The sequence below is a fragment of the Urocitellus parryii genome, chromosome 12 (genome assembly GCF_045843805.1).
Source record: "Urocitellus parryii isolate mUroPar1 chromosome 12, mUroPar1.hap1, whole genome shotgun sequence".
NCBI lineage: Eukaryota > Metazoa > Chordata > Mammalia > Rodentia > Sciuridae > Urocitellus > Urocitellus parryii.
The window spans coordinates 22,442,053-22,461,812 of record NC_135542.1 but is presented as its reverse complement, the minus strand read 5'-3'; positions in this window follow the sequence as shown (position 1 = coordinate 22,461,812).

Here is a 19,760-nt window from a genome sequence, read left to right as displayed (position 1 = left end):
GCAAATCCCCCTGCCTATCCTTATAGATTAGTAATCTCAGCACTAGATGCTCAATTTAATAACAAAAAAAATGTTCTTGGGAGTCAAAGAAGTAATTGGATAATATGTACAAAAGGGAAAGGTCAGAAGAGACATCAGTGGGCCACCTTTTTGTCCTGCAAGCCTGGTCCCCATATTGGGGGCACCTGGATGATCTAAGCACTCTCCATGTACAGAAGGTGGAGGCGGTAATGATGACTCCCTGGATGGCAACCAGGTGGCTTCTGCACTGCCATATGTTAGGCTGCCGATTTCCCAAGTGAAGCTATCAGAGGTCCACTTGCACCCCTCATGTCACACATGCAGATGGAGACTTAAGTCTTCCCCACAACACCACCTGCTCCTACTGCATCTAGCTGCCACTGGATTCTTTTTCAAGGCTCTGGCAGAAGAGGAGAATCTAATCAGAAATGGCTCAATTGCTTTTTCTTACCTAAGGAGACAGTTTGCTTTCAGTGAGAATTACAAAGGAAAACATTCTTCTGGTTGGGTCTTAGGAACAGCCAAAAAATTATCTCTAATGTGTCATATTTTAAACACAGAATGCAGCAAACTTTTAATTTTCTTCCAGAGGTATAATCTTAATAGTAGTCTGTAGAAATTTTTCCTACACAGATTAAGTACTGTTTCCCCAACCAATCAGTATCCTGCAAGATAGAGTTTTATAAAATTCCATTTATCGCCAAGAAAAAAAAAAGCCAGTCCTTACTCCTGCCCTAAACAAGCAAACAAAACAATGCCCTGAATTAGCCAACTCCTTATCCTTTTGTTGCAGGTCTGTGTAAACAGTCTGTGGGTCCCAGCTGCAAATTCTCAGAGCCTGGTAGAAAGTGAGCACTCCAGCAATGATACAGAGGGAGAAGCCCTGGAATGCGGTGGGAGCGGGGAGGGGCTTTTCCCAAAGGGATCTCTGATCAGAATGTTTCAAATGGAAGCCAAGCCCAGAGGACCAGGGTGCAGCAGCGACTCAGACACCTTAGAGCACAACCAAGGGGGAAGAGCCAGAATCGGACCAGGATTCTCACTTTAAGCTCAAGAATGGTCTCTTAAAATTCACCCACAGACTTTTCTGGACTTATGTCCAGAGGGATGCCCAGAGGACCTCACTGAGGATGCCGGCAGTGCACCCGACAGGTTGTGAGGCCCCCAGGCTCCCTGCCCGACATTCCTTGCTCCGCTCAGCCACTGCTCTGATCAGTCCTTCCAGACAGAAGATGAGGAACACAAGAGGAAAGGAAGGTAAGGCTCCTCAGGAGCAGAATGCTTTTTCTTCAAATTTAGTGGAGGTCAGGGCCAGCCATATGCAGCCCACCCTGGTTAGTTTCCAGGAATATCCTATTTCCATCTAGGAAGCCAGACTGCAGAGTTGTATTCTCTCCAACCAAAGGCTGAAAGGGATGCAGCTGCTCTGGTGTCAGTGTCCAAGCCCTGCCAATCAGCTGGTACTCCTTCCCCCACCTTTCTCTCCTCCACTCCCAACCTGTGGAGCCAAATGGGAAGTTTACCTGGTGGGGACCATTCCAGTGACCACTTGAGAGCAGACCAACATCCTTCACTTTGACATGGGAGCAAACAAATCTCTTTTCTGGGAGTCTACAATTTGATTGAAATATGGTAAAGTAGGCTAAAAATGTCATCGGATTCACAAGACCCTGGGTTCAATCCTCAGTATAGGGAGAAAAAATGATGAGACATTTTTAAGTGTCTGATAACTAAACCAGAAATGAGACAGAAAGCTGGAGAAATGTTTTCCAAATGCCCACACATTTAAATCCCAGGGGCTCTCTCCACATCTTTCCTATCTCGGCTAATCTGCCCTGATCTGTGGGTTACAGCAGCCACTGGCTTTTTACAGATAAGCGCAGAGTGGCACCAAGTTGGGGGACTGCTCTGCCCAAGGTCACAGAGCAGGTGGGTGGCAGACAGTGCACTGCTCTCTGTTCTCCCGACTAGCTCTGTCCACCACAGTATGATACCACTGGAGGGGAATAAAGGACTCAGCTCTGCAGAACAGTTTTTTCCTCCCAAGTAATTTAATAGCAATAATGGTTTCCATTATTACAAGACATAAATAATCTTCCGCTAGCTCCTTCAGTTATTACTATTTTTCCTATAAACTTCCTCATGTCCTTGTCTTCCAGATTACATATTAATATCTAATAAAATACTGTGGTGAAACATGGAATATACCAACATTTTGTATAAATTTTACATTGACAGCCAGATGGTCTCAATTTGGGGGAACATTATTATTTCCTGTACTTAGATATAAAATACTTGGAAATAGACATCGCATACCTGTAACTATTTTCTGTCAATAACAGTGATGTGTTAAAATGATTGCTAAGTGGATTTAGGTTTGTAGCTCCCTAGGACTGTTCAAATAAGCCAATTCACAAATCAGAAACATTATCCTTTACTAGACAGTGAGTTCTAGCCTGTGATCTGGAGAAAAATAACAACTTTGACAATTTTTTCTCTTCTCCCTTCAATTTAACCTTCCCTTTACAAATAATTATATTCTCAATATAGATGGGAAAAAAATTCTGTGAAAACCAAGATTTCCAAAGGAAAGGTTGACAGTAATGTACATTTTAGCTTCTACGGTGGCTTAATAGAGGCTGGGATCACATAGAACCTGGGAAGATCTCACCCTGGTATCAAAGACAAAGTCCCAAAAGCTGATAACACCAGGGACCACATTTTCTGTACTCTTCATTCTAGCATCAAGTGAGATTAGGTGCAACTGCACAAAAAAGAAAAAAACACACACATCCCCAATATGATAGTGGTTTAAACAAATGAAGCAATAATGTCTTAAACAAAATGATAGTGATTCAAATAAAAAAATAGGTGGTTAAGAACTTTGGCAGGCAAAAAATAAAAGAAAAAAGATCATCTAAGCAATGTAATAAATATAACTAATCCACATATTTAGAGCTCTGTCCCCAGTACCTGCAGTTCTGTTTCAAATGTTGATGGAACATTTACTAAAACTAACCATGTTAAGTCACGAAAGCACCACCAATAATTTCAAAGATTAAAATCTTTCAGTGTGTTTTGTCCCTACAATTAAATTGAGGTAGAAATAAAAAGAATGTAGGAAGAAAATTTCTAAGTTTTGAAAAATGTAACACTTCTAAGCAACTCATGGGTCAAAAAGAAATCACAAAAAATACAAAATTACCTTGAGTTATAATGAAAATCAGAATACATGAAGGTTGAGGGTGTGCCAAAATTTATAGTTTTAATTGTATATATTGAGACACTAAACTAAAAAAATTAATGATCTAAGCACTTAAAATCAAAAGATCAGAGAATAAAAAACAGAAATTAGTAAGATATAATACCAAAATACATATATATATAACTTATAAAACCCAAAGATGATTTTCTCCAAAATACTAATATAATTGACAAACTCTCAGCAAAAATTATCAATAAAAAAGAAAAAATACAAATTAACAGAAAGGGAATAAATAAGGACACAAATTACAGTTTGCAGGATATAGTAAGAGAATAAGAAGATCAAAAAGTCATATAAAAATAAATTTGGAAATTCCTTTAAAAACAGCTTACTGGGGGCTGAGGATATAGCTCAGTTGGTAGCGTTTTCCTCAAATGCATGGATATAAAAATAGATCAGTGATATATACCTACTTAAAATTGAATCTATAATTAAAACCATTTCTTTTAAAAATCCTAAAAGAAAATTTCAAGACAAGTGGGTTTTGCTGGCGATTTGCTTTTTTCCCAAACATTTAAGGATGAACAATGAACTAAATGAAAACAATCTCACATTCTTTCAGAGACTAGCAAGAGGGAATAAATAGTTCCAAACTGATTTCATGGAGACCAGAATAACCTTGTTATAAAAAAAACTAATAAGAAATTGAAATAAAGGGAAACTAAGTTATAGCAAATAATTATAGACTCCGAAAATTAGAAAACAAAGAGCACTTTCTTAAATTAGTCAAAAACTTTTTCAAAAAACTATACACATTATGATTTTGAGTAGAGAGTACTGAAGGTTTTCTCCGGAGATTAGGAATGATAAGAACTCCACTTTTATCACTTCCATTCAGCAGTGTATTTGATAATCCTAGCATCAGCAAACAGGCAAGCAAAAGAAATAGAAGGCGTAAGAATCAGGATGATACAAGTCTGTCACTGTTCACCGTCTGATTTTCTACATGAAAAATCTAAAAGAAACTATTAGAAATATTAGATATGGTATGTATTTCTGTATGTTAACAATTATAAAATTCATTTAAAAAATCTATTATAATAAACTTTTAAATACCTAAGGATGTATCTACACTGAAACTATAGTATAAAGACTAGCTAAAGAAAAGTAACATTGGAAGATCCAATGTTGTGAAGATACCAATTCTCCCTAGGATAATAAGTAGACTTCAACTAATTCAAATAAAAATCCCAGAAGTTTTTTGTGAAAATTGATAATTCTATGATTGTGGGTTGATATTTAAAAGACAAAATAATAATGTATTGAAACACTACATGGGATGATAACTTTACAGATGATTTGGGCAAAGCTTTCCTTAAAAGGACATAAAAATCAATAAAACTTGGAAGTAAAACAGATGATTTGGACTTTAATTAAACTTAAAGTCATTAAGTCCAAGAGTAGAAAATGTTTGCAATATACAGTGAGTTAACCTAGGAGATATATTCAAAATATATAAAGATCCCTTATTATCAAAAAGACAAAGTTAATACAATTTTTTCAAACTCAAAATGGTTTTAGCCAGACATTTTACTTTGAAATATATTCAAATAATTAGAATATCAAATGGTATTCAACATTATTAATCAGTAGGAAAATGCAAATGAAGGCTGCAGTAAGACACCCCACTGCTGTTACTAAAGTGATTATAGAGACCAACCCCCATAAATTAAAAAAAAAAGGAAAGAAGTCTATATACCACTATACCAGAGACTACAAGTGTGAAATTTCTCAAAAAATTAACATATTTGGGAAACAGGAGAATAGCAAGTCAAAGCTAGCCTGAGCATGTGTGTGCATATATGCACACACCCGGTACATACATGAACACACACAATGGTATACTATTTAGCCATAAAAAAATGAAATCCTGTCATTTGTGACAATATAGATGAACCTGGAGGATATTTGTGTTGTGAAATAGGACAGATAATGAGAAACACCACATGTATAATCCCATATGTGGTATCTTAAAAAGTTGATTTAGATAGGAATAAGTTCTGATGTTCTGTTGCACAATAAGGTAACTATTGTTAATAATGCTTTGTATATTTCAACATAGCTTGAAGAAAGGATTTTTGAATGTGATCAGAGAAATGGTAAATGTTTGAGGTAATGGATACACTGATTACCCTGATTTGATCATTACACCATGTATACAAGTATCAAAACATCATCTGTACCCCATGAATGTGCAATTATGAATTTAAAATAAAATATTTAAAGAGACAATACAGTGCATAGCTGAGTAAAAGTCAATCATCTGTTTTAGGGGTACTGAAGGTGAAAACTTATCAGATCCTATGACAGTTAATATGTCTAGGCACATACCCAATAGAAATTTATGATCATGTAAGTGTATATACAAGAGTGTTCACAGCAGCATACAGTACAAAACTGAAAAACCCAAATGTTCAACAGAAATGTTGACTGTATGCATAAAAGTCTTCAACAGTGAAAAATGGAACCTATTGTTAGATGCATTAACAAAACTCTCAAAAAAGTTGTGCAAATAGTCAGAACATACAATTTTATTTCATTTACATAAGATTCAAGAAACAAACAAAATTAACCACAGTATTGAAAGAGTGGTGGTGGGTGTCTTGCAGAAGAATCATGGGAAAGAGTCCTGGGAAACTTCACTTCTCTGGTGCAGAAGCTGCTCCTCCTGAAGAGGATTGTCAACACTGCCTTTAGTCATCCACTGATTTGTGTGCACTTTTATGCTTCAATTAAGATTTTTATTAAAAGAAAAATGCATAAATATATAGAATGTACATGTTACTCTGGAAAGTAAAAATATTTGTGTATATAATACGCCAACACAGGACCTTACACAGAGCACACAGATATGAATCAGACACTGTTCCTCCTCCCAAGGAGGTTGTAACCTATAACCTTAAGAACAAGGCTGGGAAGTGAGAGCCTTAGTTGAATTTCATAACCCAGCAATGATTCTGCCTTCAAGTGGGAAGGTCAAACCTGGGTGCAGGGCCAAGCTCTATTTCCCAGAAACTCTTCATCACAGCTGATCACTTGAACTAAAAAACAACGACCTTTTTCCACATGACCTTCACAAAAGCACCCTGCCAGGTGGAAGTGATCTTGGCTTCTGTTTAGAAAAGGCCCTGAAGTTGGATCTGTATCTGGCATGCCCCAACAAACTCGGGAGCCTGCTTCCCACTTGGAGGGCCCCGAGGTTCCTGGAGCTAGGCTGCCCCTGAGAATCCCAGAACTTTGGAAGACTTCGAGGTTATATCTAGTTCCCCCTCCAGCTTACAGAAGGGAAGCTGAAGCCCAGGGATGTAAAGAACCTTAATGAGGATCCCACAATCACTACTGGTACGATATTACCATTGTCTCCTCTCGGACACATTTCCCATTTGCAGTGAAACAAAAATCATAAAGTTGAACTACATGGCAATGCTTTCAGTTGCAATCTGTGGTTAAAAAAAATAGCCTATTCAGTGTTTTATGTTTCAGTTTTTTTGTGTACTAATAAAAGTGCATAACTGCAGAGACTTTCTATTGCTATACGTGGAAATAAGATTTATGGTCTATGAGAGAAATACCAAGATTCCCCGATAGAAAAATCCACAAACTAAAAGAGCACCATCAAAATCAAAGAAGTCCAACCTATCAGAAGTTGAGATATTTCTTCATTCTATTTTTTTCCTAATTGCTTAATCCTGGACCTTAGGAAGACATTTATGAAAACTTGGACCACTCCCTATCCTGTTGTCACATAGCCCTGGAAGAGCTCTCCATGGACATGGATTTGTGCAGTTGAACTTGCACTCTGGCATTCTCGTCTCAGGGTTTTCCATGTTGGAAACCATTCTGGAAGAACCTAGTAGGTTGTGATTGACAGGGTGGAGAATAGTGGCCAGATGTCATCTCACTTCTGAGTCTACGGCAGGGTTTCTCGGCGTCAGCACTGTTGATAGGGGACTGGATAATTCTTTGCTGTGCAGACTTATCCTGTGCATCCGGTCCCCAAGACGCCAACAGCACCCTTCCCCTAGATGTGACAACCCAAAATCCTCCCAAACATTACCCAATGCCTCCTTGTGGGGCAAATCATCCAGGACTGAGATCCCTGGTCTGAAAACATGTAGTTGAGATTTGACTTCTGTTCATCATGTACCCAAGAGACATTGACACAAGGGACCAGTAACTAAATATTATGAGCTACTACTTGGTTAGAGCTAACTACATATAAAACACATATAAAACATAGTATTAGATACTATATACACATGATTTTTTATCCCCGTAATATTCTGAGGCAGTAGTTTAGTCGACGTTGTCAGTGGCTACAACATTATATATTTTAGGCAGTTTAAGCAGAAGTGAAATTCAATTTATGATAGACAAAGTAAGGTAGCTCACTGAGCCTCCAGGCCAGAATGTCAGGTCAGAGTTTGGCACCTAGGAACAAAACCCAAACCGCACTCCAGTGGCAACCCTGGCCACAGGCACACAAACACATCATAATACGTATGAACTACATTGTTCATGCTGGGCTGGGGTCAGAAGGAGGGGTCTCCCCCAGCCAAAGCCTCTGCCACCACAATCCCCAGAAAATCCACTGCTCCTCCCGTCTTGTTGCTCATGAGTGCACTTTAAATTCAAACATCTCAGATACTGTTCTAGAAATAGTGGTGACACGGTGGGAAGATGCAGGAATAGAGAAGTCCTGTTTCTGGCTGCTCTGTGGCATGAAACCAAAAAAGCAGACAGGCAGCTCCTCCACAAGGTCTCACCTAGACGGAATACAACATCTCAGAGTGTGAGAAGCCCCCTATACAGCGGATTTTCGCAGAAATCACCAGCGCTGCGTCTATCAGCACAGAAATCAGAGCCCCTGGGCTCCAGTAAGTCTCCAGACTCCGGACCCAAAGCCCTCAGTTCTAGCGCACCCAGGGCTCACAAGCAGCTTAGCAGAAACACCTACCAGCACCAGCACCTCTGCAGAGCTCCAGACTGCGCCGCTCCCACGCAGGTCACTCAGCCGCTACCTATCCACAGCACAAGGCCATCGCCCAGCTCCCCCCACATCACCAGACACCCTGGCACTGGAAGCAGACCAACTCCATCTTGGAAAACCTTCCTCGCCATTTCTTTGGTGGGCATGGCTATCAGATCAGATCACCATTGGAGCAGGTACCCGATTTCCCAACCCTACCTCCTCCCCCAACGGGCGTTAACTTGGCACAGTGGCCCCCCAACACAAGAACAGCCCTCAGTTGGGCAGGAGCGCAGTGCCAACAGGGTGCCACCCACCTGGTGTGAGCCTGCAGGGGAGAGCCGATCCACAGTGGGGACCTGATAAATAAGAAAGTCTACAGCATAACAGAATACTTGAGGCTGAGTAATTTATAGATGACAAATGCACTTTTCACAGATCTGGAGGCTAAGTCCAAGGTTAAAACTCTTACCGGCTCAGTTGACGGGGGAGGGCTGCTCAGCTCCCAAGATGGCACCTGTTGCCGCACTCTCCAGCGAAGACAGCGCAAGGGTGGAACAGCAAAGAAGCCAACGCTCCATCTGGCCCCTTTTATCAGATCCTCAATCCTTTCTACAGAGCAAGCCTCGTGGCCCTCGGGTCCTCAATCCTTTCCACCTGAGCAAGACCTCGTGGCCCTCAGATCCTCAGTCCTTTCCATAGAGCAAGCCTCGTGGCCCTCACGTCCTCAATCCTTTCCACCTGAGCAAGACCTCGTGGCCCTCACGTCCTCTATCCTTTCCACCATTCCACCAGAGCAAGACCTCGTAGCCCTCACGTCCTCTATCCTTTCCACCATTCCACCAGAGCAAGACCTCGTAGCCCTCACGTCCTCAATCTTTTCCACCAGAGCAAGACCTCGTGGCCCTCACGTCCTCAATCCTTTCCACCAGAGCAAGACCTCGTGGCCCTCATGTCCTCTATCCTTTCCACCTGAGCAAGACCTCGTGGCCCATTCAGCTCCTGAAACTACCATATTGGCAACACCAGAATTTTAGAGGACCCCACTCAAACCACAGGTGGACCCCCAGCTCCAAGATAACAATCTCAGAAGTAAATAGATTTGTAAAACAATGTCAACCACAAGAACACAGAAAAAGAGGAAGGAGATGATGATTTACAGAATTGTGAAATCTGAATCCTAAGGCAATAGATGGGAAAACGAACTGATTTGTGTGACAGCTTTTTCAAAAGGCTCTGTTTGTGAAGAGGCAAGAGGGGAGAGAGCCAGGGGGGGAATTACAGAGAAACTACTTGAGACCCTCCCACACCTGGAGGAGGAATGAAGGTTTAAACTCTAAACTGTGGTCTGTGATCTTGAGAACACCAGGTGCAGGTAATTTGAACTCTAGCAGAAGAAATTCTGATGTTTCGCTGCAAGGAAGAACACTGAGCAAATGAGAACTCTCCTAGACGTTATTTAAATGAAGTGATCTGAGGTTTCACTACAACCATGTGACCAAAATCTCTTTGATTCTATTGTGCCTATTTATACATTTGCTCCTTGCTAAAAGACTAATGGAATTTAGTTACTCCTTACTTCCACATGGGGAATACATTTGAAGTAAGCATAAAGTCCAACTTACATCAACTAGTTTACAATCTTTGAAGACATGAGTTAGTGGTTCTTACCTTATTGTAGTATTTCCTTTGCCTGGAATCCTGCCTTCATTATCTTTATGCCTAGAAATACCATATACTTCTGTCCAATCCAATTCAAGACCACAGCCTTTATTTTCAATCATATTTATTCTCTTGTCTTCTACTGGAAGCTCCCTGTCCATACAATGGGTGTGCGTATAGGTAGAATGATTCATCTACTTATGTGTATCAATTAATTTTATTCTGTCTGAGCTTATTCTTTATTCCACATGTATTATTATTTGGTTCTCTATCAAAGAAAAACTGCATGAATCCAGGAATCACATTTCACGTGTCCTGTTTTTCCCATCGTGGTAGCAACACTCAATGCTCACAGGACATCAGTGTTTCACAAATAAGCTGGGAATTCTCTGCCTCAAAATCACCAAGCTGTTGTTTAAAAAGTGTTATTATTTAGTTCTGGTGGTGGAGAGTGATGATGGCTACACAGCAATGCCAGTGCACTTCATTAAACTGTACACTTCGAGTGTTTAGATGGTAACCTTTAGGCTATGCATACTATACCACAATAAAAAAATATACTTGGCAAAATAAATAAATAAACTCAAACATCTCTCACCAGCCCTCTGACTGGCAGACCTACATCAAAGGTCCATACCAGAACTACAGAGGAAGCTGATAATGGTTTCCTGGAAATTAGGGAAATTTCCCTGTCGTGGGAAGTGTGTTCAGAATCTCCTGGATGACCACAAAGCATATTAAATGACCACACTACCCATTTCATAGATGAGGAAATGGACTCAGAGTTTAACCTCTTAAAGCAATATCTACCATATTGAATTGAAACACAAGTTTCCCCTATTCTTTAGCAATATTCTTTCACATTTAAATGAAAGATTTCTACTTTCCCTTTTTAAATTTGTTCTAATTAGTTATATATGACGGTAGAATGCATTTTGACACCTCATACCTAAATGGAGTATAACTTCTCATTCGTCTGGTTGTACATGATGTAGAATCACACCGGTTGTGTAGTTGGGTAATATGTCCGATTCATTCTAGTATATTTTCTACCCCCATGCCCCCTCCCCTCCTTTCACTCCCCTCTGCCTATTCCAAGGTACCTCTATTCTTCCCTAGGCCTCCCCCTTATTGTGTCTACCTCTCCTTTTATTTCTGGTCTTGATTACTGATTCCTAGGAAGTCCCTAATCTGAAATGTTAGAAACATTTTTTCTGCCAGGGCAAAATGGACTCTGGTTGGTACCTCCCTAAATGTGAGGTAAGTCACACAAACTGGTAGAGCTGGTCGTCCCTGGAGGAATGTGGGTGGGCTATGTCTATGTCCTTTGCGTGGGGGTCTTCATAGTAGTCCTTCCCCCTGCAGTATGGAAGGAAAAGGGACCAACTGATCCCCCAACTGTGATAGGCAGCCTCTGCTTCCTCTGGTATGCACACCTTTGTACTGTCCTTCTCTCTAATGTGGGCTGGACCTGGTGGCTTATTCCTAACAGGATATAGCAAAGGTGAAGGAATGTCACTTCCAAGATTTAAGATACAAAAGACTGTGGTTTCTACCTTGTTCTTTGGCTTCCTCTCAAACTCTCTAAGAGAATCCAACTGCTACATTGCCCTCTGGACAAACTGATGTGGACAGGAGCTGAGGGCAACCTCTAGTCCACCCCCAGTAAGAGGTGGAGGCTTCAGTAAAACTGTCCTTGAGAAAGTGAGTCCTGCCAACAGCTGCATGGGTGACCTTTAAGCAGATTCCCCTTCCCCAATGAGCCTGGAAATAATGATATCTTCAGCTAATGCCCTGAGCAGCCTCATAAAAGATGGGGACTCAGCTGGCCATAGTGGTGCACACCTGTAACCCCAGCAATTTGAAAGGATGGGGAAGGTCCACCAAAAATTTGAAGCCAGTCTCTGCAATTTAACAAGGCCCTTGGCAACTTAGCAAAACTATCTCAAAATAAAAAATAAAAAAGACTGAGGTGTAGCTTAATGATAAAGCACCTCCGGGCTCGATCCCCAATATCCACACACACACACACACACACACACAAAGGGAAAAGAACTGACCCAGGAGCATCAGCTAAGCCATGCTTGGATTCCTCCTCACAGAAACAGACAGTAGATGGTTTTTGTTTTAAGTTGCTAAGTTTGGAGACCATTTGCTTCGCAGCAATGAATAACCAATACAGCAGCTGAAAAAGCAATTTGTGCCCTCATCTGTGAGTAATATTCCTGATGACATATTTGTATGTGTTTAATTTGTATGTGTTTAATTAACTGCAAACCAATATTTACTGAAATCTACTAACATGTACTAGATACTGGACAAGTCCTTGGCTTTCATATGTTCCCACTAAGCTACTGGTTCCTTCAGAGTAGGGAAAATGCCGTTTCCTTCTCAGTTCCCGGCGCTGGTAACCATGACACGGCACATAAACCACTACATTGATTCCACGTTACTGGCCTGCTTCATTCCCATTCCACATTTAAACTCCACCCAAGTCACTGTTTTCATCTATTTCTGTCCTTTCTAACCACCTAAATCTGTTTTGTCCCTTGCTTGAAAAGTCCTTGTGTCACCATCATCACCCTGATTGGTCTTCAAGGCCCAGATCCATGCCTCCAACCTCCAAGAAGGACCTCTTGCCTCACTCCAGCTTCCTCTTGAGGTGTGCGGCACTCACAGCTTCGGGCTCATTATTTCTCTTTTCCTCCATGTACTGGGTTGGAAGCTCCTCAAGAAAGTGACCTTGACTTGTATCCCTCTGTACCTCGTCAGTACTTGGCCCTGTGCTGGGCTCGTCTTAAAGCCTCAAGATGAAAAAAAAAAAATGAATGCCATTGAGTCGTCTAAGAGATGTACTTGACCAAAATCTCAAATTCTCCATTCTTCCTTCCTTCCTTACTTCATTTCTTTCTTTTCCTTCCTTTCTTCTCCCTCCCTTCATAAAACCTTGACTGAACTCATACATGTACCCATCACTCTGCAGAAAATTGAGAATAGAAAGATAAATCAGACATAGTTTATTCACATATTACAACAAATTCCAACCCCTTCAGTAGATAGAAAAATGCAAATTTATTATCTTACCATTGTGTAGCTGAGTAGTCTGACATGGGTCTCAGTAGGCTAATACCAAGGCATTGGGGGAGGGGGTTACATTTTTTCTAAAAGCTTTTTAGCTTTTTCTGGTGTCTGCCTGTTCCTTGGCTCCACCTTCAAAGCCAGCAATGGCAAATAGAGTCTCTCTTCTACTTCTGTCTCTCTGGTTCTCAGAAACTTGAAAATGTTCCTCATTGTTTAGGATTCAAGTGATTATACTGCGCACACGTGGATAATCCTGGATAATGTCCCCCTCTTCAGTCCTCAACTATAATCACATCTACAGAGTCTTTTTTGACAAATAAATAACATAGTCACAGGTTCCAGGGACTAGGGCACGGCCCTGTGAGCGGGTTCCCTTGTTTTTAAATGGGTAGCAGGGGATGTGCTGGTTCTTAAATGCGCATTTGCCATTATGGGGAAAGCAGAGGAAACTGGAACTTAGCATAAGAGTCATGTAAGAGGCAGATTTTAAGCTTAACGAAAGCTGGAATTTATTGTATTGTTCCTGGGGTAGCTGACTTTCGCTTGTTTTATTTTGCCTCCTTTGAAAGGAGTGGATATTTATACCTGCTGTGCAGCACCATTCTCTCCTGACACCATCACTCTTTTGCTTTTCTATACCTTAAAATATTTTGTTGGATCAGTTCAAATATTATGTAGGAATCTGCTTGGTACATAAATCCCTGAGCTCCAGTAAGGCCAAAGTCTTAAAGAAGAATATCCAGGGAATCCCTTAAACTGAACCCTGCCTGGATGCCCTGGTGGGGTCTGGAGTGCAGTGTTTATATGCAGTAGAAGGACATTTTTGCAGTCCAGCCCACCTGCCACTGCTGTTCTTCAGGACAGGGCTCTCACTTTATGGTATTGCTACCAGGAATACCAGGCCTCCCATATCTTGGCTACCTCTCTGACATCCCTGGGGGGGAAAAAATTGTCAGCTGCTCCGGAAAAGGGGGATGCTTCTTATATGTGCTTAAAAAAAATCAAGATCCCATTAGTTCTTCTCAATCCTGATCCCCGAAAAGTTTCCTCAGTTGTAATAACCTTCCCTTTGTGATTGTGTCCACTGGTTCAAACTTGGGTCTCCTCCCATTGAGCTCACACCTCTTCTTTTCTAACAAAACAACTGAAATTTGTTTATCCCACACTTAACTGTGGTTGATGCTTCTCTCCCCCTTTCGCATCACCCCGCCTCAATTTTACTCCACATTGTTCTTAGACACTCATTAGACTTTGATACCTTCTTAATTAAAATTGCATGTAATCCTAGGTGTCTGTAGGGTTTGGAATTTGGGAAAGACAGAATCTGAAAGCAGTTTTGATATTATTTCTTTTTATCTCCTCATGGAGAGGCTGTAGGCATTTTATTTTAGTAGCTTCCAATAGCCGAAAACCTGAGCCTTCCAAGTTCTAGGACCTGCACATCCCTTATTATATTACTCAAGCTGCTTATATGTTACAACAACGTTGCCAGGTTAAGTCCTGTCCATTCTGTGAATTGACCCAGTGTCAGTCCCCTAAGCACATAGATTTCCTGTACAAAGACAGAGCAGCCTAGAGGACTTTGAATCAGGCTAGTGTTGCCCCCGTGTCGTAAACCCCTCTCTCTTATTCAATCAGATGGCTATTTTGGCACAGTAGAAAGAGCCAGACTTTCATACTCTTAGTTCGAGTCTCACCTCCACCACACCAGCTGTGAGACGTAGGGTCATTTCACCTCTCGGAGCTGCAGCTTCCTCTCTTGTCAGGTGGGGTTAGAGATATTCATCTCACTTGGCTACTGTGATGGTTAAAGTAGATCACGTGCAGAAAGCTGCTTCAGTGAAGTCACACACTGGGCACTCACTAGATGGCAGCTGTCCTCCATATTGATGACTTGCTTGTGTGGTGCTGCAGAAACCCATGAAGCAGCTCTGGAAGAGCTGTAGCAGAGACCCAAAGAAGAACTCTCCTGACTGCTTTCCACAAGCCTCTGAGGACTTTGGGCAAGGCAAAATCCACAGAAACATCGCCATGAAGAATGGGGCCCTCTGCATCCACCCCCCAAATCGGATGAGTCCCACTGGGCCAATCAATGGGGTGGGCAGGAAAAAGGGAGAAAATGGTGAAACAAGAGAGCAGCAGGGTTGGTGGGTCCCAGAGAGGGAGGACAAGACAGAAAAGGTCCAAGTGACAGGAAGGAAGAGCCTCAGCCAAGGCCACAGTGAAAGTTTGAGAGCCCGTACTGCTAGTGCAGTCTCCCCTTGAACTGTCTCCAGATGAAGGGCCTGGATATTCACCAGCTAGTATTCCCAAGGACTTCTGGGCAGTGTAGGAAAGAAGACGTGGGCCTGTAGCGCTCCAAGACCCAGGAGAGGGCACTGGGAGCCAGCGCTATGAATCTTCCACAAAGATCCCCTCCTAAGAGAGAAAATCACTTGTCATGAAGATGGCTCACTCATTTCACGCCAGAGTTGAGCAGGACAAACTAGAATTAACCCAATTCATGACTGCAAGCTTCAAAAAGAAATTTAAAAAATAGTCTTTGTTTTCCTAAGCATTAGCCTTTGAGAATCATACCTGTGGCTTTGGAAAAGGTACCCAACCTCCTTATGACTCACTTTGGATAGGCTATATGTGTCCAGGAATTTTATCTACTTCTTCCAGGTTTTGCAATTTGTTAGCACATAGTTGTCCATATAATAGACACATAATCCTTTGTGCTTCTGTGACATTGGTTGTTATTTCTCTTTGTCTACCTATGATTATCTCTGATTTTATTTGAGTCTTTGTCCTTAATCTAGCCAAAATTTTGTTTCATTGATCTTTTGAATATTTTTATTATCTATTTTGTTTGTTTCTACTCTGATCTTCATTATTTCTTCCCTTCTACTGATGTTGGCTTTACTTTATTCTAATTTCTCATCAAGTTTATAGCAGGATGGCAAAGTAATGCTCCGATAAGGAGGGCTATCTAGTGTCAGCAACAACACATACACACACACACATATACACACATACCACAAACACACACATACCATAAACACACACACACACCACAAATACACACACACCACAAATATACACACACCACAAATACACACACACCACAAACACACATACACACACACCACACACCACAAACACACACACACACACACACACACACACACACATTACAGTGCCATTCACTCCCTGGCAGGATTACCTCCTCAGCTCCATCCCCTGGGCCACCTTGGCCACTGCTAGTCTGGAGGTAAAAAGCAGGGCTAGTTCAAAGATGGAGCAGTAGCCAAACCACAGCCCAGAGATAGTGAAGAGGACTTTTGGGGAAGCCCCACTGAGAATCTGCACATCTTCAAAGTGTTTCCCATTCTGCTGAGAAGGTTGTCAGGAGTGTCTTCCAGGATAGCCATAATTATCTTTATTTTTTTTTTACTTTTAAAAAATTAACTTACTAATTGTTAATTATTTCTAATGAACTTTCCAAATCACCTTGAGCAAGTTATTCCCCTTTCTGGGCTCATGGAGTTAGAGTAGAAGGTGTAAGCCTTCCACCTGTGATGGCACAGGGTTCACCCAGTCCCACAGCCCACTACCCACTTCATTAGTAGCTGTCCCTCCAGCCAAATTAAACCTCCTCTGGGATTCCAACTCTGGCCTCTGTTTAAGGGCCACACTCCACTTATCTTACTCAAAAATTTGATAAAACTAATGGCACACCAAGCCAACCTTCCTGTCATTTTGACAGCAGATATGTCTCTCCATCTGCCCTTCCTCTCCATCTCCAAACCATCGTCATGTCCATAATCCATAGTCTCCTAATTGGCCTTTCTGCCTCCAGGCTCACTCACTCAATCCATTCTCTATCTAAGCATCCAGAGGGATATTTCTAGAACAGTAATTTAATTATATATAATTTTTCTGCTTATAAGCACCATATAAATAACTATTAACTACAGAATCAAGTCCAAGCATACTCTCCACAAGCCTTCCCAGCATCTAATTCTCCAGTCTCCCTCTTCTTGTTCTATAACTGTACCTTAGACTCTGACCATCTGCATCTTTTCCCCATTCTCAAACAAGTAGGAGGACTTATCTACTGATCCCTTTGGCCCCAAATAACCTAAAAAAAAATTACAGAGCAGAGCCAATATCTCTCTTTCTATACCAACTGGTTAAAAAGTTAATGCTGAAGGCCACCTTACTAACATTACAAACCTGAGAATAGTTCCAGTGCTCCCTTTTTTCCCCACCTGCCTCCTAATGTATTTTCCTATTATTCCCTGATACCTAAAGCCAGAATTGGAGGCCTCTTGCAAGGCTCTAAAATCTACCTACTGGCCAGTACAGGCTTAATCTTAAAGAACTTCAGATATTTCTCAGTTGTGACCCTCATTAGAGAGGAAAGACACAATGAGAGAAAACAGAACAAAAGTGGGGTAGGCATCACAGATAAAGTAACCCAGTGGAAGGGCTGGACAGCAACCATCATAATGTGCAGGCTCAGAAAACATTACACTCAATCCTCAGCCACAGAGCCAAAGCCGAGATACGTGACAGGAAGGAATCAAGGTCACAAGGCCACATCCTGGATCCCAAGCCCCTGCAAACAAATCTCACTGCCATCTTTAGCATCCCTCTTGCATGCCTTCCAAATGCCAGGAGCTACTAAAACTTCCAGAGGAACAGTTCTTCATAGAAAAGGAATGGGACCAAACACCCACTGAAGAGTCAATTTTGGCCACTCACCAAATCAGCACTTACCTGATGTCTACCACAGCTCCCCTACGCATGCATTCCCTGGGGTCCCTTGCTCTGATGAGGAAACAAACGCTCAGAGAGGACAGGCAGCTCATTTTTGCCTGTCAAGCTAGCAGCGGTAGAGCTGAGACACTGTCTCACTTACACCCTCTCAAGCACGTATGCTGTCTTCTCTTCCTGCCAGTCTCAGTCCTTGCCCTATCCTTGTGAAGCCCCCACTCACAAACAGCTCAGGCTCCACCCACTCCATGCTCTCCCACCTTCTCCTTTTAAAGCTCTAAATTTGAAAGTCAGAAGACATGAGACCAAGCTGCACCCTGACCAGCCATGAGTGGAGACTCTTCATCCCACCATTTGAAAGAACAGTCACATCTATGCTGTGGGTGATTGAGAACAAGAATTGAGATGGCTCAAGATAGAACTGCTGCACTGGGAATTTAGCAGATGGAAACTGGGACCCTACTAGCTCATGTCAGCACCCCCAGAGATTCACACCAAGTAAAAGACTGAAACAAGACTTTTGAGCAGCAGGTGTAGACATGGGTTTCAGACCAGCATTGTAGGCATCAGGCCAGAGAGAGGCCAGCACAGCCTGATCCCAGGACATTGCCCTCAGACCTGGAGAGAGAGATGCTCCGCCTTCATAAATCTGTCTCAAGAAATTCTTCTCACAAGAATACCTTTCTCATGAGTCCATTTGCTCTCACTAGGCAGTAGAGAGGAAGGTATCCCTGCAGTTGCACAGAGAGGGCCAGACCTTGGGTGCTCCTTTGCAGAAAACCTTCCCTTTGCCAGGGTCTGCTGCCTCCTCTGGTTCCTCTGATGTAGAGAATTCTGGGTGGCTGGCCTTACTGGTATCTCCCAGCTTCCTGGTAGATGATGCTGCCTGGCCTGGTCTAGGTGTCAGACAATAGCTAAACCCAGCCCCTGACCTAGCAGGAAACAGACTCCCTGCATAGCTATCAGTCCCCTGACGCCTGGCAAGATGGTGGACAGTCTGGGTTGGTTGTTTGTCCCACAAGTGACCAGTACACAACATACAATCAGAAGTCAATGAACCCATCATCTTGCTCATTAATTAATCATAGAACATTATACAAATGCAGTTATCTCAAAGTCCATTACCTCTGGACTATTTCCTTTTGCATGGATGAAATTTCATCTTTGGAGAACAAATCTACAATATTCAAGGTCCAAAGATTTCCTAGTAACCACTCTGTTTCTTCAAAGAAAGGGAAGTCAAACCCTTGCAATGAATTCTCACAATGACTATCTTGAATCACCAAATACACCATAAATTACCTTCCCCCAAACCCACTCTTTCTTTTACAGATTGATCTTAAAATTTATTATGCAAAAATTCATCTTTAGTTCAGTCTTTGTCTCGAGTTACAGAGTAAGAACAACAAGAGCAGTGAGCATTTTCAGAGGCTGCACTTAACCTCTGTGAGAAGCAGACCTGTATCTGACCCATGGAAAGTAAAACATTTGCCTCATTTTCAAGAAAATCATTTGCAGTGAACTTCCCCAGTTCCAGTTTTGCCATCTTGTCCAAATCCCTTCAGCAAACTGTCAGAGCACAATGAAGAAAAAGCTGTCCAGCCAGACCATATTCGGCCAAGGCCCGGAAACTGGGCCCTGAGCCCTGGAGAGAGATGGGCAAGAGGCCATCTCACCATGGGCTGGACAGCACATCTCCAGGAAGCCCAAACTGAAGCATCTCCAGCCAGACACAGACTGGATGGAACACAGCTTACCTGGTGCCTACATCCTCAGAGTGGGAGAGGGTCTTGGGAAAGCTGACAAGTTCAAGTCCACTCACATGGAGACAAGCCTTTGAACCCAATTTACCTTTAATTTAGGGTCACTTAATGCCTTTCATCAACTCCCATTGTCTTAGTTTAACAAATGGAATCATAAATTATGCAATCGAAAGCAATGGCACTTATTTGCAATTAGAATTTGTCAGTGCTCTTCTATGAATAATTAATACTAGGATAA